Consider the following 25,629-nt stretch of genomic DNA (forward strand, 5'->3'; position numbering starts at 1 on the left):
TATGTAGAGTATAATCATTACCAAAGGTATGAGCGCCTGTGAAAGAAACGCCACCGCTGGTGTAGAGTAGCAGAACGCAAAGACCAAAGAAGAACAGATAAGGGCTCAGAATTATGACCATGTCAGTCGGAAGCTCACATTGCTGGAGGAATAGCAACACCTGTCTCCTTGGGGAAAAATTGAGTGGAATTGTAGATTCCTCTGCTGCTGTGTGTCCTTATTAGGGTGAAGGAGAAAGAGCTTTGGCCTTGAATGGCCAGTGTTCCTTTCCACTTGTCCACAGCAGGGGCTGGGGTATGCTAAATTGAGAAGATATAGTCTAAGAACAGGTGGGGAAGGAAATCATTCATTCAGATTTTAAAAACAAACATGCTTATAAAACAGCATATATGGTATAGTCCGATATATGGCACTGGAGACTGTTTGGGGCTGTGTGTGTATAGGTATGTTACATACTGGAACTTTAAGAGGTTGTGTAACTGCCTGCCCAATTTATGCATTATATGTGCACAGTTACCGTGACTGTGCAACTCCCTGATTTGTGCACACCTCCCGTGGCTAACTGGCTACATTGGCCAACAGTTAACCACTTTGCACGTCCACTTGTCATAACTGTGCATGTAATGGAGGTGTGGAATTACACCAGTGGTGAAAGAAATATTAATCCCTTACCGGTACGGGGGCCCAGCTCTGGGCCCCTGTAAGGGGCAGGGCCTCGGGCAGAAGGGGCGAGGCTGGGGGTCAGCCTCCCCCTGCCAGCCCATCTGTGCTGCCAGGGCCGTGCTGCCCCGGGCCTCCGGCAGCGATTTAAAAGGGCCGTGGCATCACTTTAAGGAGGGTTCTTTGCCTTGGCAGTGCTTTAATGTCGGCTGCGCACCAGTACGCTGTACCGGCCCACTTTCACCCCTGAATTGCACACACATTTTGTGCATCTAAACTCTAATAAAATCAAACCTCCTATGCTGTAAAGTATGGTCTTTGTTTGAACATCAAACCTCCCACAATGTCAGTTTTGAAAGTCTGAGCTAAATTTGAATATGATTGGTTTTACGTGTCACTTGAGACTGAACGAAGGAGCAGGGATGGGGAGAGAGAAGAATTCTAAGGAAAGCTTGACCTTGCTACCTTGTGGGTGGAGCACCTGGCTACAGCCACAGAGCAAAGCTCCAAACCAGAGGGGAGAATCTCCAGGCAGCGGCTCCAGCCCATCTCTGCAGCCACTCGATATGACCTCCTGGTTCCCAGCAGGCAGAGTTTATGTTTCTGTTTTCCTGCCACATTTCTGTACATGGCAGAGGGTAGGACAGATGCCCAACAATGTTTTCAATTCAGAGCATGAGGCCTCACCAGAGAATGAAAGGAAAGGCAATGCCTTCTCCAAGGACCCAATTCTTAACTGAGTGAAGCCAGAGAGTCAGTGAAGGGACCAGCTGCCCCTTTCTCCACTCAGTACTTGGCCTGGATGACAGCTACGAAGTGGAGATGTCAGCTGGCCCATCTCCAGGGGAGATGAAATGGAGATGGCGATAGCTGAAACCTGCGTTCTTCTTCCCATAATTCTCCTCTGCACTGCCCAGCAAAGCATTGTTTTTGAAGCCTCCTATTGCTCTACTCTTTCTTCCCATGCTTGTGACTCCATGGGATTTAGGGTAGGCCAGAAGAGACAAAGGGATCACGATCCATACAGATCCATTGCAGGTCTGGGGAGTTAACTTGGGTGGGGAGTGCTGTTCCTTGTAGAGCTTCATAGGAGCCAACTGCAGTGGAGCTGAGCCTTTGCTGAAGGCCCCCACTAGGTTGGCCTGGCTACATTGAGGATCATTTCAGTTCCCTTTCAAGGGAACACAGGGGAGGGTGTCATATCTCATATGCACAGAAAGGGCTTTCCTTAGTTAGAAAACATGTTGGTACAAAAAGTGAATCAACCTTGGGGGAATAAAAGGAATAGAAACCATGAGTTTATATCAAGCAGTGTGGTCCAGTGGATGGGGTACTGGACTAGGAGTCAGGAAACCTGGGTTCTACTCTCCTGGCCTTCTGAGAGATCCTAGGCAAGTCACTTCCTGACTCTGTTTCCCTTCTAACACTTTGTCTTCTGCTTAGATTGTATGGGGTGGGGATTGTGGGCCAGATTTTCAAAGGTATTTAGGTGTCTAATGTTGCAGATAGGTGCCTAGTGGGTTTTTGAAAAGTACCTGCTCAGGCTAGATGGCTAACTCCAATTGATGTACATGGCATTTAGATGCCTCTTTGGAAATCTCACAAGTGTTCTATCTGCATCTTTAGGACTCTAAATACCTTTGAAAATCTGGCCATGTGCCTAGCTCAGCTGGGCCTTGATTTTAGTTGGAGTCTGTAGGTGCAAATACTAGGCTTTAGATTACAGGGGAAAAATTCACTACGTCGTGCAGGATTTGTGAACCCCCAAAAGAGTCTGATAGGTTCCCAAAACCTGGCCCCTGTGCAGTTCATCCATTATCTTTGGGGGACAATAAACTGCAGTTCTGTTTAATCTGCAACTGTCCATTCTCAGCAAAGCTCAAAGCATCTAGAGTACAAAGTGTGAACCTTTTTTGTTGCTGGTAGATTGCCACAAGATAGAGACCATGTTGTCTGTTGATGTACTGTGCTAGGGTAAAAATATAAATCGCTCTGCTACCAAAGGCATTAACACTTTGAGGAGTCAGCAAATCAGTGGCAGTGGTTAAACTCATTAGCGTTAGGTTAACTCCCATTGTGAAGCTTCTGGCTTCACATCAGAGGGTAATAAACCACTGAGCGCATCGTAATAACTGTTATGATCAGGAAATTTGGGACATGTGTCATTACAGAGAACAAACAGAGGCAGCAGAGGTGTCGGCCAATAATGCTGCCGAGGGTTCGGTGCCATTCCCTCCCCCCGCTTATGCACTTTATCAGCTTTTCCTCCCACTTTGGATGCAAACAAAGTCTGGCCCCTACCTGCGGGTCAGGAGAGATGAGAAACAGTGTTACACAGGATATTCCCAGCATTTTCAATGCTTCCTTTTCAGTGCGTTACGAACGTCTGACTGACATGTCCTAGCAAAAGCGCTCTGGGTTCCTGCGGGAGCAGTGTGGCCATAAAACTCAAACATAATAATAACAAAGTCATAAATTCTGACCTGTGGTACAGTACGAGTCGAATAACAGCTCCCCAGCTGTGGAATATATGCCCTTGTTATGTGAAGATGGCAGACCTCGGGGGTGAAGTTCATGTCATATTTGTCCCATCATATAGCACCAGACCTGTTTGATAAGCTCACAGCAGCCAAAATCCCAAGCGGTAGGACAGACGCCCAATGATGTTTTCAATCTGTTATGATTTACTGCTTATTTTGTAAGGGCTTTTAAAAAAATATATATCCAGCGAGGGGCAGAAAATGGAGTCTGGCAACAAGTGTATGGTTCTCTAAGACATCCACAGCTTCCCAAGATGTATTGTCTCAGAGGTGCACCGTTTGCACTGCCAACCTCTTTGGGACATTGGGGATAGATGCAGCCCCTATCCCCCTCAAAAGGCAGATGGAATATCCCCAGTTAATTCCTGCTTATTATGGGTGTCAGTCACCCTAACTCAGGAGGTCTGCTCCAGACCCTACACACCTCTCAGGACTTCCATAAGGGCTCATGAGGAGCACAGAGCCTTAGGATGAGTTCTGTTCGGCGGTGATTTTCTCCCTCCATGATTGTGCTGTGGTTTACAGAACCCTCACAAAGGTTAAAGGAGTGGTGGAGCACTATTGGGCAAAGAAGCCCCCCATCCCTCAACAGCTTCCAGGTACGCTCCCTATGGAGGTCTGGTTTCATAGGGAGTTCCGGCAGTCAGGTGTGGGGAGAGGGAAGGAGAGATTGACTGACTGCAAGAAGGCAGACAGTGTTAGCTGCTGAGGCAGAGAAGGTGGAGGACTGGGAGTAAGACTCAAACAAGAGCCTGACCCAATCCCTGTTCTCCTCTTTTCCTTGATTGGGGGGAAAACTGGACACTGAAGGTATGTCTACACTGTAGTTAAATGATCATGGCTGGCATGTGCCAGTTGACTCAGGCTCACGGGGTTTGGGCTGTGTGGGGGGCGGTAAAATTGCAATGTTGATGTTCGGGCTTGGGCTGGAGTTCAGGGATCCTCCCTGCCCTGCCTGAGAGTTGTGACTAACCAGGACTTGACCACTGGGCCCCTCAGACTTCCAAGACTCAGAAAGACTGTGTGGCCATGGTCTGACCACTAGGTCTGCTGGCCCCCAAGTGAAGCCTGCTACAATGACATAGCCATTCTTGGTAAGCTGCAACTCTGGTAAATCCTGCTGGTCTAGAAGAGTGAGTCCAGGGCATGGAAAATCCACTGATCTGTTTTGACAGGAGATCATGGAGTCTAGTGGCTAAAGTGTCAGCCTGAAATATCTGCTCAGAATCCCAACAATGAATATCTCCAGAGACAGGGAGAGAGAGGGGTAGCTCTCCATTGGCAGATGGAGGGGTAAGATGGCCTGGTTTGCTTTTTTTCCCATCTCTAATAGTTGGGAGGAAACATGTCTACTTTCAGTGAACATATTGCACTGGGCTGTGGGAGTACAGTGACTGATACATGGACATATCCAAACCCTGCCCAGACCTCATTCCCATGGTGTCCCTCTTCACCACTCAGCAGTGACACACAGTCCACTCTCATATTCCTCCTCTTGCTTACCCTACTGCTTTCACTCAGTGTTTATATAGATGGACAGATTAGGGGATGTGGGGATGACTCAATTGCCAACAAAGCAGTCAATCTGTCTCGTTTTAGGGACATCTTAGGCATGGAATGTGAATTTCCAAAGGTTCCCTTCTCTTCAGAAATTGCCAAATTCTAGAAGGTCTGCGATTTGCATCACTGATTTCCCCTGTTGCTATGAATAATGCTGACATTTATAAATGCTCCCTTTTCTCTTGCTTGGGAGGAGGGTACTTTGAGTGTTTATAATAACAAAGCTTAGCTCTATATCACACTTTTCCACTTCAAAGAGCTGGGCAAACAGTCACAAATTAATCCTCACAATGCCCCCCTGTGAAGTAGGTAGGTATTTGTACTGCAGCTGTTCAAAAGTCATCTGTTCTGATTTGAAGAAATGTGGGGCACCTCCTTGCGAAGCAGCCCTTGCACAGTGTATCATTCCAGCGGTTCAAAGTAGCTCTGTGTCCAGCTTATCTGGCTGGTGAAGGATCCCCCATAACGTTAGAGGAAATATACAGCTGGGGTAGAAGCTCGCACACAAGCTGTCCTCCCAGCCTCTCGTAAAGGGGGAATATCCAGTAGAAAAAGGGAGCTTGGCTGGGGTATCTTTGTGCTAGCAAAACCTCTTGGTCAGAATGGCCTCTTTGGACCATAGGCACCTGGTCATCAACTAGAGAGGCCCTAAAGCTGCTGACATTTATCAGGGGGACCAGACTGAACCACAAGCAATCCAGAACTGGGGGTAGAAGGTGATTATGGGTGGCTGCTAGAGTGTGCTGTTCTCCTGGTGCCTCTGGGATATGAGAGAGAGAAAGAGAGCGAGCCAAGAACCTGATATCTTATGCTCATTAAACACCCCATTGTATTTTCTCTGAGGGTTATGGGTAATAGCTCTGTTGTCCAGGCAAGTATCTAGTCTGAGAAAAGACGACATGCTTTTACAAATTGGCCATACATATGGTAATTCACTTCCTGGTCTGAACAATTCTGTGCTGCTGTGACACTTAAACTCCAGTTATGTTCTACCCCAGAGCTGGATGCATTTCAGTGGTTAATGGAGTGAGTTCAGTGCGTGTGTGTGAAGTGGCTTTCTTGTCTACTACACTAGAATTTGGTCCATATTTTAGATTCTTTAGAGTGAAAAGTGCCCCCTATTTTAAATTATTACTGTTGTCACATCAGTGAGTGCTAAAATAAGGAGCCTTAAGGCCAAGGATATTGATATTTATTAGTTTCTTATTTGGTTTCACTTTGCCTCCCCTTGCCAGTGTCTGTCATTCAGAGGCAGTTATCACAGGTCTGAATGGGCTATTTCATTGCAAAGCTGCTCCATAAGGGATCATCGCCCAATAAGTTGGTGGTGTGCAGGAATGGTGACTCCTGATATCTCCTGTGAGTTCTCGCTAGAGGCCACCCACTCCAAAGACTGTGTGCCCTTTCAAAGGTAGTCCTGTGAAAAGATGATGATTGACCCATGGACCCAGAGTGCAACTTTCTTTTTGGTGCTAACCAGATATAGTCCAAGCAGTAGTTTATCAGGAATAGCCAGAGATACAGTAAAGCAAGAGAACACTTTGGACTTTTATATATATATTCCACTGATTTTGTTTTTGGTTTTGCTGTTATAAAAGTTGTAGTATAAATAAGCCATTTTCTGTTATATAAATAAGCCAGGTCTGTCTCAGTAAAAAAAAAAAAAACAAAAAACAAAAAAAACCTGATCTAATTTTGAGAGACTTGGAAGATCGTTAAAATTTCATAACAGGAAAAAAAGTTGTCCGCTTACAAGGTCTCTAGTGTTTAAAGAGCAAGAGACAAAGCTGCTGAGTCGTATATTCCAGTTTATCCTGTGGAATAGGAAGGAATGGCCCCAGATGTAATTATAAGTGAGTGGTGCACAGAAAGAGTGGAAAAGCCTCAGGAAATCTGAATGTCTAAGAACTTTTCGCCAGCAATTAATCAGTTCTCCTGGGTGTACAGTATGTGCTTTTTTTTTGTCTGTCTGTTTATTTATTGCAAACTTCCTCAATTGTAACCATATTTAATTTTGTCAAATTTTGGATGTAAAGTTTTTCCCCTGCCTGCTTCTGAAACTCAGTGCCATAACAGCAATGAACATGTATGAAATGTGAAGCTTTTTTTGTGAGTTACTGAACTGAAATCTAGAGTATGAAATTTCATTGCTGGACTGAGGACTTACTGACTTTTGAGTTTTATCAACCGAGCAAGCACCAGGAGAATGAGATTAAAGAAAAAATGGAGTATCTGATTTCTGTTTTATATTTCTTTAACAAGCAAAAGAACACCAGGTCAGATATTTAAAAAGATGTGTCAGGATAATGGTCAGATATTTTGAATTTGTAGAATTTTCAAGAAATATGTGCTGTTCCTGTTCTTTAGCTCTACTTTTTTAAAACCATTAATGTTAAAAAAAAAAAAAAGCCAATCTAGATGAAACCTGAAAAATACATCAAATAGCAAAGCCTGCAAAGTCTTTCTGTGAAACACAACTCTAGATTTGAAGAAAAAACAATCATACCATAGTACATCTTAAATTTAATAACTGGTATGTTATTGCAATACAAAGTATAATTTATATTTTACTATAGCCTGGTTTATAAATACACCTGATCCCTCTTAAAGTCTTGTATAATGATTTTAAAAGATCATTATTATTAAATGGCTTGCTCTATTTTACAGCATATTTGTTCATGATCACAAACCCTTACTATATTATATTCTGTAATGAACCTATATTTATATCTTTAAGTGTTATTTGTACCATTTTACAGCAATAAACATGTAGGTTAAAATATTTCAACTTTATTTTGTATTCCACATTTCCCCCATTATTTAGCTGTCTATTTTTTACAAGAGACACTGAAAAAAAAATTCTTACTTACCAGTTCCTATTTTAAAAGTAATTTCTAGAAAACTTAAAACTAAATATCGAATACAAGAAGAATGCATTTAATGAGAATTTTACATTGATAAATTATTGATTTTTGTTTAAAAATAGATTATAATTAAAATCCTATTTTATATCGATACAAAATTGGATAATTATGGGTGGAATTTTCAAAAGTGTCTAATTTGGGAGTGCAAGTCAATAGGATTTGTGTTCCTAAATCACTCAAGTACATATGAAAATCCCACCCAATTATTCTAAAACCTAAACCTATCCCCTATTTGTCTCTTAGAAATGTCCATCCCAGGAGGGGAGATTGGTTTTTTTTATTATGTCCTGATTCTCATCCCATTCTTTTCATTTTGTTTACTAGCAGTAAGCGAGACTGTTTTTTCAATCTTTATTTACAGTGTTATAAAAACAAAACATAAGCAGTTATTCCGTAAAGAATTTCAAGGGAGGTATATTGATTTATGATTCTACATCTGCAAAGAGGTGTATTAATTTGATAGGTTTAAATGAAGTAAAGTAGATAAACATGAAATGACAGCTCTGAGTGCATTATTGTTCTGATCATGTGTATGTAGCTATCCCATTGATTTTAATGCGACTTTTCCAGATAGGAACTGATCCAACTTTCATTGAGGTCTATGACTATATGGGATCAGACCAGTGGAGTGCTTACAGGACTGGATTCTATATTTTCTTAAGGGTCTGCATCTTATTAATTTATAAGATAGGAAATTTATATCCATTCAGTTGTTTAGACTATAGATGCAGAATTTGTGTTTATGCTGTAATGTTATCTTTTTCTGTATGATTAAATATTTCAGTGATTTTGTGTACGCCACAAGTTTGTCACTCTTAAACAAATGAATCCCTATGGATTGATGAGAGGATGTAAAAAAAAATGAACTTTTTAACCTAGAATCTGATTTGACTTTTTAAAAAGTTAATTTAGGGCTTGGTACTGAACAAACTTCTGTGGTGAGTGAAGTCTCCTCAAATCCTACTCAATTCACTGGGAGTCAAGGAAGCCCGGTGCTATATAGGAATACTCAATGAACTGAAAGGTCAAGACCCAATAGTATACTTTTGAGTCTATTTCTCCTTTTCTTTGATTCGGCGTTACCAGTTATTTTTCTTGTGATCGTTTTTCATACTGAACAACATGGGAAAACTCTAATCTATTTACTCTTCTCTTGAAGGTGTTCGTTTTTTATATGCTTAGACTAAAAGCAGTTTGGGGAAAGGACGTATATTTGCACAGCATCTTGCACAGTGGGGTCCAAATTCTGACTGGGGGGTAACTGTCATTCAATCAATAATTTTCCTTTTGAGACAACCTCATTCTTGAGTGTGTTAATCAACCTCCAGCAAGCATAAAGAGCGAAGAATACAGTGAGTGCTTCTTCTGGTTTAAGAGAGATTATCAGTGCTGTTAGCATTCTATATCTTATAAGTATAGGGTTTGGGTTCTCAACCTGGATGTTCTGATCACCCTCCCCACATTGTTAAATGTGAAGGAGCCCTGCCTAGATCCTGGCTAGATGGGAAGGGTGTCCTGGTATGGAGACATTAATGGGAGAAGGGAATCCATTATGGAAAAGGTTGAGAACCACTGCTATAAGGAGCATCTCTCAGATCAGCAGAATCTGTCAAATTGGAAGAAACTTTTTAAGGGTGGCTAGAGTATACATTGCTTAGGACAACATCTTAATGCACTTACAAAGAATTTTTAGGAGCACTTATTGGCAGATGCCATAAATATTGTCAGTGCAGTTGGGCTTCTGAACTCTGCAAACCAGGGTAATTGTGGGTGTAGAGGTCCTTGTTTGTTCGATCATCCAGTTTGCATCTGCAAATGCTAGTGTTCATTGGAGCGTGCTGTGTGTACAATTGCCTGATCTGCATGCATAAATATGGGATTTGCATGCACAAATAGGTGCACCCCCAACTAGAAGTCATTTGGAAATGTAGCCCTTAGGGACAAATTCATTAGGGGTGAAATAACTAAAAATCAGTGACCAGTTGCGCTGGATTGAGTCCCGGGTTATTCAGGTTTAGGCAGGCCTAGCACAGGTGCTGCTAGTGGTAAAAAGTTCAAAATTGGGAGGAGCTACCTAGAGGAGCAGCATGGCTAAGTGACACATCAGTATCCCCATCATGGTGCTGTGATCATTGACTGCCCATGTGGTGGTTAATCCTCTCTCTTTGAATACCATCACTGCCTGCCCACCCCCCCCACCCCTCTATCACATTAACCATAAGCTGCCTGTCTTAACTTTCAAGGCCCTTCATGGGATACCCTACCTATCACCTCTCATTCATGTCAAAAGGTGGATTCCTGCCTTTGGTCGGTCCGTGATACCAGCCTCCATCACATACATTTTCAAATAAGCACCTTTATGCTTTCTCCCATGCTGTCTCTCATGCTTGGGAGGAGCTCAGGAGCGGCAGAAGGTCCCTAAAAGTGAGGGGCCCACCAGTGCCCGAATTGTGGCCCTGCTCCTTGTGCCACCCCTTTCCCACCTGAGGCCCTGCCCTTGCACCTTCCCTTCCCCAATGCCCCGCTCCAGCACTGCCTTCAAAACCCCACCTCCCCCACACTCCTCTCTGCCCCCCACCCCCTGTCACTCACCCTTTTGGCCAGTAAAAAGTGGGAGAGGCCATAGTCTCCTGGAGGAGCTCCCTATAAACCTCAGCAAAACTACCTCATATCCTCCTCCAAACCCTTACTTCAAATTCTCCTTTGACTGTTAAAATCTCTCATTCTCAGACACTTTCTTCTATATTAGCATTATTATTACAAGAGCACCTCTGGATCCCTGTCGAGGATCAGGTCCCCCGGTTGCTAGGGCCTGTAAACGTAACAAAGAAGACAGAGAAATCACAATCTACACAACAGACAGGCTGCAATAGGGGGGTGAAATAGACAGTAAGACAGTAGTAGGTTTGGAGGGTAATGTAAAAATAAAATGAACAGAGTTAGCAGAGACACAGAAATCACAGCTTGCCACTTCATATTCAGTGTATTTTTTTCCTTTCCTTTGCTGAAAGAACCTCACCTCCACTGAGATTACTTACTTAACAATGTGTGTGAATTTTACTGCTCTTTGTTTTGCTTTTCTGTAGCACCTGGGGGAAATTGAGAAGGACAACTAGCCATGGATGCCTGATTCCACAATGCATCCAAATGCAGAAAGATACTGAAACCTGCAAGTCCAAGTCATTAAGGGCCTGATCCTGAGATGTACAGACCCTACAGACTTCAACCACTAAGAAATGAACAAGGAGGGAGGAAAGCATTTGAATTAACTGCATGAAGAGCCAGGTTAAAATGTAACCTTGTAAAGCCTTTGGAAACTGGACATGGATGTTCCAATTTAGTTGGGTAGAATGCGTTTATATACAAACAATGATTAGAAACCCCATATGTATAAGCCTGCTTGTAAGTAGTTTATTATTCTATTGTTTTCCCATAGAAGAATATGGTTATTCAGGCATCATTGTGAATGGTCTCTTATTTGTATTTCCTGTCGAGCCCACTGCCCAGCCCTTCAACTCTCAGCTTCTCAAAGTCAATAAAGAATTAGGGACGCATTACAAAGCTGCTTTCCCTTGACAGTTATCCCACCTAGACACTGTGGCTGCTGTGGCTGAGGTTTGGGCTCTTGCTGGCTAACATTGGATTGTGGCAGTGGCCGGAAGTAAGACTAGAGACATCTTTTCTCCTTCCCTCTAGCTCAATGTTCCCTACTTAAGAGGGCTGGCGTCAAAAGATAGGAGATGGTTCTGTTGTGTTAGAACAAGCAAACGGACAGCAGGCCCCTAACCCCAGTGTGTCTATCATGATGCTTTCCCTGCCATTTCCCCAGGTAGCCCCATAGGGTGGGCCACAATTGCATAACGCGTACAAGAGAAATAACACAAAATGGCTCATGATGCGCCTCACACTGCGAGCAAACTGGTATTAAATCCTCTCCGAACACAGGGGGACCGTCACATTTATTTAAAAAGTGATAAACCTCAGTGCAGTTTGTTGTTGTTGTTCAAACCCCACCGTTCTTTAGAAAATATGTTTGCTCAGCCTCACTTTTGACCTATGGAGAAAACCCACTAGCCACCATGACTGATGCAGAGAACCAGTGCTTAACACTTTAAAAGGTGAATTCTGCACTGACTGGCCCATCTCCGAAGCCGAGCTGAATGATATGGATACACTTTCAAATACTGCACTGGCTGCCAATCGAAAACTGGGTCCCTTTTTTAAATAAAAACCCTCATTTTCCAAGCCATGAGTGGACAACAGAACAATTATTCCAGGGATCAATTCTATTTCTGCTCCCCACCCTGCTATGTTCCCAAGCACTTTCGTTTATGGAGGCAGGGGTCATCTAGTGATTGTAAAAGAACCCAATGGAAAGGAATCTGCCTCCGGCAGAAAGCAGAGCTCCAACTTCCTGGGCTATTTTGATGTATCTTTAATATAGTAAGGTGCTCACATACTAAGGTAATGAGCCCTACAGAAATGCAAATAACTATAAAACAAGGACCAGATTTGCTGGTATGCACCAGCTGTTTTACACCATGCCTTTGGTGCAAATCAGTTATCAGTCTGGTTTAACCAGCCAGTTAAACCAGGTTCAGGGTGACTTTACATCTCCAGATCAGTACAAAGCAGCCAGAGCATATTAGTGAATTGTGCCCTAAATACATGTGATAACATAGGAATCATTGCACTACATCGGACCCAAGGTCCATCAGGCTCCATGTCTCCAGAACACTATGCAAACAAACTGATCTGTACAACACCTGTGTGAGTAATTAAATACCCATTTGGCAGATGGAGAAATAGAAGTTGAGAGATCAAGTGATCTAGCCAAGGCCATGCAGTGAGAATCTGGCCGAGGTGACATAAGAACTCCTCCTTGCTAGCTTTATGTTGAGTTCAGTGGGCAATGTTGCTTTCAGAGCCCCCAACTATGAAGAAACATGTTTCTTGCATTATCAAATCATGTGATAAACATTAAATATTAAAACTGAATATGGCTTTCTTTTTCATTTTTGGTAAAGTCTGTGTCTGTAATTTCTTATGCTATTATTTATGAAACAGCATTGGGACCTTGTTATGAAAGCAGGCATCTGTTATTTGGTTAATTTAAATGACATAATAGATGGATGTTTTGTGGCCTGGGAAAAAATAAACAGAAACTGAAAAAGTCACTTATTCCTATTATTGTTTTGACCCAATGAGAATTAACGTCAGATATGTGAATGGCTTCATGGTGAAATTCCTTGAAGGACATGTGACTTTGGTTCACACTGAAGCATCTGCCCTGTTACTAACTGTTGGCTCTCAAAGTCAGAACCTTAGATGGTGTAATAGTCAGACATATGCCAACTTCAGAGCAGTTGCAATTTCCTTCCAGGAAATAAAAAAATCTTTCCCCATCCTCTTGTAAATGCCATTTCCAAATCATCTTGCCAAGGAGGGATGCTGTTCAAGGCATGTCAATAATCACTGATTGCTATGTATCCAGGGGTCGTACTACACACTAGATAGAACATAAATCTATCATCTGCCCCGGAACAAAGAGAGAAAACAAATATCTGAACATCTATAGGATCATGGAAACATGAGCCAGGGATTACAAAGAGCAAATCATGCCAGATTAACTTTATTCTTTATTTTTTTTAATAAAATTATAAAAGTACAAATTATTGAATTAGCAGATGACAGAACACCAGTAGACATAATGGCCCAGCCCACTTGGCCTTTCCTCTTCTCTGATTCTCAGCTCCCTTTGTCCTGAGCAGATCTCTTAATATAACACAGAGCAGCCCACAACTGTCCTAAATTACCTCAGCTGCCAACAGTCCCCAGGGGGTGCTTTGGTAGCTGGAACTCAGTAGAGTTGGCAGGAGGGAGGAGTAGCACGGTAGAAATCTCATGATTGGCTCTGTGCCGCCAGAAGATCTCCCTGAAATGGATTGACCCTCCTATGGCAGGTATGCTGGCTTTAATTGGCCAGCAGTGCAGTGTACAACAACATCAGCGCTCTGGGCAAATCTGTCTGGATTTTAGTGAAGCATTTGGTAGTCTCGTAAAATGATGAAAGATTGATCTGAACTGGTCTGGATATAAGTAGTCATCTGTGGTCTCCGAGCTGGCTGAAGTATTACAAACAAGATAATGATTAAAGGCAGCATGTCGGATTGGGGGAAACGTTCCAAAGGAATTGGAGTTAAGTCTAGATTTATTTAATGTATTCATTAATAAACTGGAAGAAGAGGCAAACATGTTAATTACATTTGCAGATGAATGAGAAATGTGACAAGCATCAGTGAAGACACAGGAATAAAACATGGAAGCTAGAAATCCTGGCAGGAAGTAAAATGTGATTTGTCCTAAAAGAAAAGAACTGGTTAATAAAAATCAAGAGCCCAAACACATTTATGCAGAAAGAAATGTAAAGACAGAGAGCGGACAGAGAATTTGAGCTGAGCTTGTCATGTGATATGGCAGCAAAAATAAGCCAAATGGGATTTAGAGGCTCCATAGGCAGAGATGGAATATCATGCCGGGGGGCGGGGGGGGGAGGGTGATAGCTTGTCTGAACAGGGTACTGGTGAGACAATACATATAATAGTGTGCTCCACTATGACCACATCAATACTGGGAAGATATCAACAAACTGAAGAGAATTCAGAGAAGAGCAATAAAAATGATGAATGGTCTAGAGGGATTGATTTATGAGAAAAGATTAAAAGAACTATGTATAACTTGGCCAAACTATTACTAAGAGAGGATGTGATGACTGTCTGCATGTATATGAATGTTGTAAAACATGGAGGAAGGAAAGGAATTGTTTGGTTGGCATAAGGGGAAATTTAGGATATGAAATTAAGCAAATGAAAATTCTGAATGAATAACAGGAACATTTCCTAATGGTAAATTCTATTCAATTTTGCATAACATTTTATATAAGCTGATCAGAACAAAACATTTCAACATGAGAAAACTTCTTAGATCTCAGTTATTAAGGAGATTGGGTCGTAATGCTTCTCTGAGTGAAGCAAGTAGCGAAAACAATCAATAACAAACTTAACGGAAAGGAATTAGCTCTCTCTGTTTATTGGTGCAGCAGACCAACAATTTTTGAAAGTCCTGCCAATGAGCTAGTTATTAAAAATGTACTGAATGCACCCAAAAAGCTCTTGGTCCCAAATGTATATGCGTGTTTGTATGCTAATGGCTGCATTCCCGCGCTCTGAGTGTTCCAAAATATTTCCGAGCAAACTCTGCCAGCGTGAATTGCTTGTGCACCGTAATAGCAAGAGTACTAGGAAACTGACAAAAGAGGAAAACATCTTGATTTATTATCTCAGTTCAAACTTCTGGTGATATACAATGGGCAGTTGGGGGGAGATTTTTAAAATGGCTTCAACCAGACTTCCAAATTATGGGCCCAAGTTTGGGCACCTAATTTTTTATTGCAAGTGTAACTTGCACCTTAGCTATGTGTTGATATCTGTGCATTAGTCTTCGTGGTCAAAACCCAGTAGTGTCCAGATGCCCCATTAGCCAAAGTGTACCATTCTGCTAGGTTCTGGTCAAAGACGTAGGAAGACACAAACCCAGTATTCTGAAGAGCTTACGTTCTAAGAAGACAACACACCATGGGTTGAGGAAGGGATACTTGCCAAAACTGGGACGGTTAAGATCTGTACATGACAATCTACAATTTAACGTATAATTCTAGTCCTGAAACAGTGACAAAAATATGATAATCACAAAAGATGGAAGTCTGAAGCATCCCTTGCAGACCAGTTGGGTGTGGTGTCAAATACCAAGTTAGTGAAAAAATTAAGATTATTTAGGAGAAGTATCAGGAAATAAATACAACACATGGAAGTTGCATTAAAAGCTATACAATCCATGGCACTATTGCATACCTATAAATACACTTTTTCCCAAAGCCCCGCTGTATGAATTAAAATCACCTACTGCATCAATTGTCTCCCCTGCACCTTCTTGACAGCTTAGGTCATTATCCTATACCCATTTTGGAGAGCTTATACTTATGAAATGTTGTACATTGTCTGATTTTTTAAAAGTATTTTAAAATATTTTATTTTAAAATATTTTAAATATTTAAAAATATTCTGATTTTTTCAAGAGGGACTGAGAATCTAGAACACTCCCTGAAGTCAAAGTGGGGGAATGATAGGTGCCCAACACTTCTGCAGATCTGTCACTATTAATTTAGGTGTATAGCTTTCGTCACTCTATTTTGAACATTTGAGGCCTCTACTTTTAAGCAAGGAATTATTTGTTCAGGTTCCAGGATTGCTGCAGCCCTGTGAAATGGTGGTAACTGGCTTCATTTCATCTACACTGATTGTGTCAAGACTGAAAATTATTGTATTTCAAAGTCTTATGATTTAAAAAATCACAAACAGGAAAGTATTTATATGCACGGAGCTCTTGCTGTGCACTACATTATCCACTTAGAATCATATTTCAGAAATAAGCTGTAAACACTTGGATGAAAGAATTGGACACTTCTATTGCCCCCTGACAGTGGGGTTTTGTTTAATTGGCCAACTTGGCTTTGGCATGTAACTTTGTTCTACCTATATTATATCATTTGACTCAGGATGGAATGTATTTGTTTGTCTTTATGCAGGAAAAAAGAGGAAATCACATTAAAATGGATAAATAAATACATTTACTAAAAAATGCTCATTCAGTTCTAAACCAAATGTATGCTCCAAATTAGATTCTTATTAAACTGGGATTATTTTTTTTTTTTTTTTGGTTGGGAGCTTAATCAATTTCCACCACACTGACTATAGCTTATCTAAAGTCAAAATGCAAAAAACATTTTACCTATCAAGACTTTAATTAAATATTTGCACAGTGCTTTGAAGACATAAAAACACTTTGTAAGTGGTAAGCGTATAAAGACCCGAGTTCATTTCTCCTCCAATGATAGCATCAGGAATATTAAGTACAAGTCTGGGGTTCATAAAGTTTCCACTGAATCAAGTAGGGGGCTCATTGTCAGAATTCCTATCAGAGCTTATGACACCAACAACAGAGAAACCCAGAGCCCTGATCTCAGGACTTGGCAACTACATTAAGGTGATTTGTAATATATTCCGTGAGGCTGAAATCCATCCTGGTTTGAAGGGATTTATACAAGACCCTCCCACAAATTAGACCTTAGTCTGGGAACACATAGGAGGAGGGCGTTGGCAAAGATGTGGGGACAGGGTTGGATGCCATCTGCCAGTGTCTGTGGCAGCCCCAGAAATCGAAGGTGGGTGTCAACATTTCAATAGTGAATGAGAGATGATGGGCAGTGTGGGGATAGACCGTGAAGGGTCTTGAAAGCAAAAACAAACAGCGTGTGTTCTGATGTACTAGAGAAGTGGGGGAGCCTGTGGTGGGATTCAAAGAGAGGGGTGATGTGGTTAAAGCAACTGACTAAGAGAATGATCTTTGTGGCAGCATTCTGCACAAAGTACTGGAAACCTCATAAGTGCTTCCTTTTGTTACATTTCGATCCTGCTTTCTATTGAGGTTTGAATAAGTTTTCCATAGATTTCTGATAAGCATCTGAATTTTTAGTAGTTTAGCAGAACCTGCAAGCTATATTTGAGGTCCACCTGTCACTAATTGTAAATGGGCACTTCGATTTACATTTCTTCCAGAGCACAAATATTCCATGAAAAAAAATCACAGAATTTTGAGAAGCGAAAGAGAGAGAGTAATAGTGAAATCTGTTCCTCATTTTAATTGTATATATTTCATATGTGATGCAAACCATTTATTCCATAGTAATTGCAGATGTTAGCCTGAGACTAATAATGTAGCTGGCAATAGCTTTATTGCTTTGCCACCAAAAGCTTCCCAGTAGCAATAAAAAGATAACAGAAACAATAGTTTCAACACATTCATATGTATTGTTACTCTGGAAGCACTCTGTCTTCTGATCTATCATGTAGACTTTTACCGAGTATGTGTGAAGTCCAAACATTCTGTCATACCAGTGTTTAAAAAAACTATTCTGGTATTCCTTTTAATCAAGCAAGCTTATAAATTTGCAGAAAAATTCTGCCTTTCTTCTGCTACTTACTGTGTATTTTAAAAACAAAGCAGATTTGTTTAGACTTTCAATTTTTTGATCCACTCATTATTAGATTAGATTTACTGGACTACAATTTAGGGGTCTAATCCAAAGTTTACTGAAGTCAGGGGAAAGGCTCTCTCATTGACTTCAATTCCTTTTGATCAAGCTCTAATTGAATAATATGAATAGAATGTAAAGAAAATACATTTTTCAATCCACCCAGACAGTGTGGGATGTTCGCAGTGATCATTTTATATGCCAGACAAAGTCACTTTCATATTATTGTGCCTTCAAAGTACCACATTTTTGTGACATTTTTCATAAGCAAATGGTGTCATACAGCCTGACTAAATCAGTCACGTGTAACATTTTGCAGTTCCTGACATAGCTTTCCAATGGCTATATTTTGCTCCAATGCTACCTTTTGAAATTTTTAGATGTAAATTAATAATAAAGATTTTTTAAAAGAATGCTTGTTTTTGCCATGTTAACTTGTACCCTTTATCTAATGATAAAAGAAACCACTCTGACGATGGTAGAAGAAAATAATATATGGATAATGTTTATGAAAACATTTCATACAAGGATACATTTTCAGCTAGATATACAGTATGATGGTATTGTAAACCACAAGAGCAAAGCTCATCTAAAATGTCATCAGATCCCTAAAATGGAATTTTCTTATGTTACAATTTAGGCTTTCCAATCATTCCTTTCTAACCCAACTGTCATACAAAGGAACCTTATTCTTTTTCCATTCATTGTTATACATTTATGTGTTTGGTACCGTAGCGTGAGATTAGGAAATTTTTATTTGAAAAAGGATGCAGGGTTGGGATTTTTGTATATATTCCATGTGGCAAAGAAGTCATTTTTTTGGTACTGATATTTGCTGAAAGCAATAAGTTATTGTTCCATGTTGTGCATCGCCTCTGTCTTTGCACATCCTCAGAAGCCATATCCATCTAGCATATACATGTATTTTCTTAAAATGTCACTGAATTTAAACTGAAAATGAAAAGCACTGAATTAATAACATTCTAGCACGGTTTCTAGTTTCACAGATAACAATCTCGACTTTGCAAAAAGAAAAGGAGGACTTGTGGCACCTTAGAGACTAACCAATTTATTTGAGCATAAGCTTTAGCTTTAGCTGTAGCTCATGAAAGCTCATGCTCAAATAAATTGGTTAGTCTCTAAGGTGCCACAAGTCCTCCTTTTCTTTTTGCGAATACAGACTAACACGGCTGTTACTCTGAAACCAATCTCGACTTTGCGTTTTGCCCAGGGACAGGAACGATCTGAATCTCATGGAAATTTGTACCTCACATTTTTCCCTTCCTCAGCACTGCCCAGTGGTTGGTTTTACCTGGCTTTCTGTGGAGCTCACAATATGTTGAATCATTGGTCTGGCACTTAAGATGTTCAAATGATTGTACAGACATTAGTTAATTAATCCCTTCTGAGGTAAGTGAGTTTTCATAGTTATCTCCATTTTACACCTAAAGAAACTCAGACTCAGAAGGTGAAGTTACTTGCCCCAGGCCAGACAATGAGTCAATGGCAGAACCCAGCTTAGAACTCAGGACTGCTTGGCTCCTACCCCTGTGCTTATTCCAGCAGATCACACAGCTATTGCTGGTTTGGCTGGGACTCCCCCTTCGCTGGAGCTGAGACTGTTAATGGACCCAGATCCTACATACCCAGGAATGAGGCTGATCATGACTTCGTTGTAAATTACATTCTGGGACAGCAGAACAGCTCCTAAAACTAAATCTGTTGCACTGCAAAGCACAAAAAGAAAAACAATAAGAAGAGTTTTAACTCCATCTATCACCTGCTTTTAGTAGCAGGGCAGGCCAGCCATGAAAACACATCTACCACCTCTTTGTTAAAGGTTTGAAAAGCTTTCCTCGAACCATGATAAATGTGAAGTCAGGATAACTTACAATTCCCTTCAAACTGTCGGTCTTTGGGTTTTTATATTGTCTCCCTTTGCCATAGTATCTGAGCACCTTCCACTTAAAATCAATAGCCTGATCACACTTTAATTAAATACGATGAACCTAGAATATACTTCTCCCTCTCATAAATGGAAGTCTTAGGATCTGATATTTCATCCATATATAGAATAATTTGGTGTTCTTTATCTGTTCTCGTGAGTCTTGGCTTACCTTCAGTCTCAAAGTCTTTGGAAAAATGTATCTCTGTGCCCTATTGATCTTCTAAGTACATCAAGATGGCTATGAAATCTAGATAATTTCTGGCACTGAGAGAACTGGCTCACTCATTGCTCCTATTCATTGTCAGGGAGGAAACTCCTTTGGTATGGTTGGCCAGACAGGCAGCAGCCAATGGAAGTAGGTATCTTGCTAATGTTCAGCCCCGACCTTCGCCTTCACCATGAATCTAAATTCCAAAGGAATCATCACTTTTCTGAGCAACAGAAGTGTGGGATTTCTGATTAACTGGGGGTAATTCCCCCTCTTCTCTCCTGGTCTTCAGTAGTGAGGCTGATATTCCATATGATTTCCTTGGCCAATTTGCTTCATTCCCATTCCATCTGTGTAATAAATTTCTCTCCATTCAGGTCTCTGGAGTGTGGGAGGTTTAAAATAATAATTTTTAAAAAACCCTAAAACTATGGGTTGTACTCTGATTTCAGTTACACTGGTGTAAATCAGGAGTATCACCATGGACTTCAATGGAATTACACCAGGGTGAGATCAGAATCATATCCTGTGACTCTATAAATTATGTCTTACCAAGAAGAAAAAAAAACCTACACAGTTTAGGCTTTATTAGTCATCCCTTTCCAATCCAAATCTCCCCACAGAGGAGCCTTGTAAAAGTCTTTCCACTAGTGCTCTTTTCCAGCTTTCCTTTGGTCAGACTACACTACAAGAAAAATGAATTAGTGGTTCAATAGGCCATTGTTTAAGTCAAAAGGCTGTATCAGAGTATCTGAAGTCTTTGAATATTAAAGAACATGTTTCAGACCAGAGCTCAGATTTTCTTCATCAAATATTGCATCATCTTAAGGACCAGCTATAGCAGATTCAATGTTACTGTGACTGGGATGTACATATTCTATCTGAGATGGGCCCAGACTGGGAAGTTCACATCCATGGCTCACTCTGAACTTTCGCTGAGTTGGGCTGTGTTCAGAATTCTCAGGAGCTCAGAGATGGGTGTGGTTTAAAAATTTAAGATTTCTGTTTCAGAATTTTTGCAGAGGCCCAAGCTGTGAATCTGGGCTTGAAAATTTTAACCCACCAGTTTGCGCAGTAACATAATGTGTTATAGATACAAATATATGTAGAGAGATGTTCCTGAAGTAAGGCTTTACAGGGAGAAGGCTCCCACTGGTTCAGGTTTCCTGTATAGAGCACCTAGTTCCTTTTTATTCAGCTCAGAAGCATTTTTTTGGGGTGTCTCTTCACACTAGGAGAACTATGAAGAGATTTGTTACCTTTCCTCTAGCTTTTATAGCCCTTGTTCAGTTCAGTACTCTTGGGTAGTTGGTTGCTGCAAGTACAATCTTACTGCCAAGAATTAAGCAGGTTCCATTTCCCCCTCAAGTTTCCCTTAACAAATGGACATGAAAAATATTTCCATTTGCCATAGTGGGCTCATTAGTTACAGGTAGTACACTGATAAACAGTATGTCCTCAACACCAAAAGAACATCTTGCGGATACATTGGACATGTTCCTATTCTTCGTAAAGTCAATGGGAACTGGACTGGGCTCTGAAAAGGTATTATTCTTAAACATCAATGGTTTAACACGGTTGGCAATAATAACCTCTTGGACAATTCAAACTGAAATCTCTTTCCTTGCCGAATTTCTTTTCTCCCATCAGGCATGCAAACTGGTTTGTTATTCTTGGGTTGTTTTTGAATGCTTTGGGCTGCACACATGGGTTTGTTGTTGTTGGGTAGCTCAGGAGTGGTCGGCTGCACACCCTAACTAATTTGTTATTGGAGTGTTGCTCTGAGCGATCCATTCCAGTATGTTCCTCCAGGGTTGTTCGCTGAATGCTGGGATGCTGTTTTTTTATTATTACTGAAGTAATTCTTTTGTGAGGTTATTACCCACACAGCTAAACATAAACAATGCAAGGTATTGGGGCTAATCAATCTTGATGAACCAAAATTTTTTTAAAAGGCAGATTTTAAGGACTAGGAACCCTGTTTCTTACAATAATTCATTTAAAAATACCATTTCCTTCTGCTACCATATTCCCACACCCTTGTCATTTAAATATAACTTTTTATAGGTATCCTATCTGCCATCTTAGCATTCCTGTCCCCTTGCCATCAGGAAAAAGTTCTTTGTGGAATATTTCCTTTTGGATTCAAAGCAAGAGCGAATAGTTATGACCATTGATCTTTTCTTCTTCTTCTTCTTCTTCTTCTTCTTCTTCTTCTTCTTCTTCTTCTTCTTCCTTTTTTTTTCTGTGTTATATTCATTACAAAATTCCTCAGTTAATATAATAAATGCATTTCTAAGCTTTCAGCTGATAAGCTCCACATCATCACTGCACTGGTGGAAGAGACAAATTGATATCTGATTAGATAAGAAATAACAGATAGCCAAGAAACAACTATTCAGTAGGATATAAAATAGGAACAATAAAAACAAAAACTGTAGAGAGATATACACCACTGAATGAAAATGTATCTCTACAATGGTGCATGCTGGGTCACGTCAGCAGTACAGGGAAGATGTCAATCATAGGGTGGCCGCATTGTGGATCTACAAACTTTTTAAAAGCACAAAGTAAACCAACTGAAACTTTTGGTGAAATTCCTGCTAACAATCTCTTTTGCCACCATGCTCCTCCTCCTAAAGCTAGGGGTGCCAACCCTCCATGATTGTCCTGGAGTCTCCAGGAATTAAAGATTAATCTTTAATGAAAGATTATGTCAGGTGATGAAACCTCCAGGAATACATCAAAACCAAAATTGACGACCCTAACTAGAGCTGAGGCTGCTTTATGTATTTATTTATTTTTGTCTTAAGTCTGTTAGTTTTCGGAAAAACAGCTTTGCAGGTATAATAGGTGTAATACCATTTGAAAGAGCTGAAATCAAATGGCTGCCAAACTAACAGCATTATTATTCATATTAGTCTTATAAATAAAGGAAAATAACTATAGTAGAACTCATAAACAATTCATCTATTATTACACATAGGCTATAGATATATATAAATCCAGTATTATGCATTCAGATGAACAGATATGCATTCAGTTGTCCATCTGCACACACAGGAATTTGTGTGTGCATTCATGGTACTCATGCCCCCCCAGATGGGTGTGTATTTTGCATATGAGCAGTTATGTACACAAATTTCTCCATTGGGCCCTGATTAAAAAACTCTCACTATACTATTGTGATTAATTTCAAAGAGAAGTAAACTGAGGCAGAGCAGTTAAGTCACTTGCCCAAGGTCATACAGCAAGTCAGGGAGAGAACTGAGAAAAGAATGCAGAATTTCTGTGCTCTAATCCTTAGGGTCTTCTTTCTCTAAACTTTAAGCTTTGGTCTGCAGCTGACTACAGATTTAAGAAAAATACTCTCACCATACCACAGCATAAACGTCATGCTAATGGCTAATCAGAGTGCTTATTTTGGAATATTCACATCAAATATGTACGAATTCTGTAAAAGGAAACAAAATTTAAACAAAAAATCCCACAGAGCACCCACACCCACCTCCTGCTCTTGAAAACAAAAATAGCAAAATCTTTTTTTTTTTATAATCAAAAGATCACTTGCTTCATCTTCTAATTTTTCTTCCAATAGAATTCATTTTTAAAGGGATGGTTGAGGATCTCTCATATGAATGTCTGCAGCAGCAGGTCTAGTGCCTGAAGTCACTGAGTTACAACAGTGAATGCCAAGTTCTGCCCTCAGATAAACACTTGCAACTCCCATTGACTTCTCCACACGCTGCAGGCATGTATCTGAGGACAGAATTTGGCCTAAAGACTTGTTGTTTTGGTTATTTTGCAAGCCAGCACAGAAACTGGATTATTTTTTTTTGAAAAAGGAAGCCATTCAGTGCACTCTGTATAGCATCCTTTCCAGTGCTCGATCCCATTTTACTAGTAAATGAACCCCAGAGAGTTTATCAACAACAATTTTTAACAACTGGGTTGAATTCAGATTCTCATGTTTTACAGCCAGGATATAGGATCTCTGATATGAACACCCATGGATTTATTGGTCCCAAAAGGACTCAGGATTCTGCTGGCACCACAGTTCAGAGAGTCAGAGGAAGTCAAAGGTTATCTTTTGTTGGGTAGTATGGGATTTGCCAGTTGACCCCTCCCTCTTCTCTTCTGATTCATCTGCTAAAATCATTAAGGAACTTTCCTTTACCCTCAAGAACTGTTAGTGTCTTTTTAGCACTGAGATCAAGTTACTGACCTCTGCATTGCCAATATACCTTGAGGATTTCAAGAGCTATGGGGTATTTTCAGTGTTAAAAGGAATCAAGTAAAGAAAGATGAATAGGTACATAGCCTGAGATGAAGTTTAATGGTTTTTCTGGCTAGTTAAGGAGATTCCTCACTTGTTCATACATGTTTGGTGTCTCAGGGAAGCTTTGTTCAAGTAAACAGTTACATTTTGTTGCATGACAGAGTTTGGAAATAGTGAACTAAAAAAACAACAAAGAAATGCTGTGTTAACAAGTCAGTTCCATGTTCTGAATGAAACTGGGAGTGAGTGGTGGCTAGATTGCCCTGCACCTGAGATCTGCTTAGCCCAGGAGAGTGGGGAGCCATCTTGGGAAGTCAGGAGATGAGCTTGTCCCGCTGGGATTCAACCATTCAGGGACCTCTTTAATCTCTGCTGAATTTTCCATAGGAGTCTGGTGGAGTTGGTGGGGGTTTGCTCTGAACCAGTGCATGTCCTGATTCCCCAGTCCATGCTCACTCCATGGCTGGTCTCAGCAAGCTGCAGGATTGCCTTCCCTTTGACAGGAGATGACAGGTGACTTTTGCTGCTGCAAGCCTGCTCACCAGTTCACCCATCAGACCACCTTCCCCAGGAGGCCCAGCATCAGACTTGCCAGGCAGGCCCTGAACGGGTTTTTGTGATTGAACTGATTGCTTTCCCAAATACGGAGGTGGAAAAAAACTGTCCTGCAGATATACATCCTGCTAGCTAGCTACATTTTCCTCATATTATCAAAAAGCAGCTAACGGAGGTCATTTAAGGCTTCTCCTGTAAGGTCCCCCTCCCCATGCCCCCAATCCTGCCACATACATCAGTGATCTAATCACCTGTGAAACCCAATGCAGGGAGCTGCAGAGTTATTCCATTACAAAATCAAGATTTATTCTGAACATGACAAGCCTAGCAGAGTTTTATGATGTGCATGGCGCCACTCCTTTCTGTTAACCTATTTGTAACATTTATACTCAGGAGTTTTTTATCATTCCTGACACCCCTCCATCTGTTCCTGCACATTCAGTAGCTGGGAGTCTTGTTTCATTGGACAGTGAAGATGAAATCACTCCATCACGGTAATGGATTACAGTAATTAGGTTTCAGAGTAACAGCCGTGTTAGTCTGTATTCGCAAAAAGAAAAGGAGGACTTGTGGCACCTTAGAGACTAACCAATTTATTTGAGCATAAGCTTTCGTGAGCTGAGCTCACGAAAGCTTATGCTCAAATAAATTGGTTAGTCTCTAAGGTGCCACAAGTCCTCCTTTTCTTTTTAGTAATTAGGTTATTGTTTGAACACTTGGATTTTAATCTTCCTTTGGGATAAAGTCTCTGTATTTTTTTTTCATTCTGTTTATAAATGGAAAGCCAAATGCCTACAAACCTACC

General features: G+C 40.7%; 1 long non-coding RNA gene across 1 annotated transcript in view; it reads left to right on the forward strand.

The window, feature by feature from the left end:
* LOC140896384 (uncharacterized) overlaps positions 1-12,682 on the forward strand; it is a 104,164-nt gene extending 91,482 nt beyond the window's left edge. Inside the window, exon 2 of the long non-coding RNA XR_012154536.1 lies at positions 10,771-12,682. This is a non-coding gene — a long non-coding RNA (uncharacterized LOC140896384). The remainder of the gene's footprint in view (positions 1-10,770) is intronic.
* Positions 12,683-25,629: the final 12,947 nt, after the last annotated feature.

The sequence above is a fragment of the Lepidochelys kempii genome, chromosome 12, assembly GCF_965140285.1.
Source record: "Lepidochelys kempii isolate rLepKem1 chromosome 12, rLepKem1.hap1, whole genome shotgun sequence".
Lineage (NCBI taxonomy): Eukaryota > Metazoa > Chordata > Testudines > Cheloniidae > Lepidochelys > Lepidochelys kempii.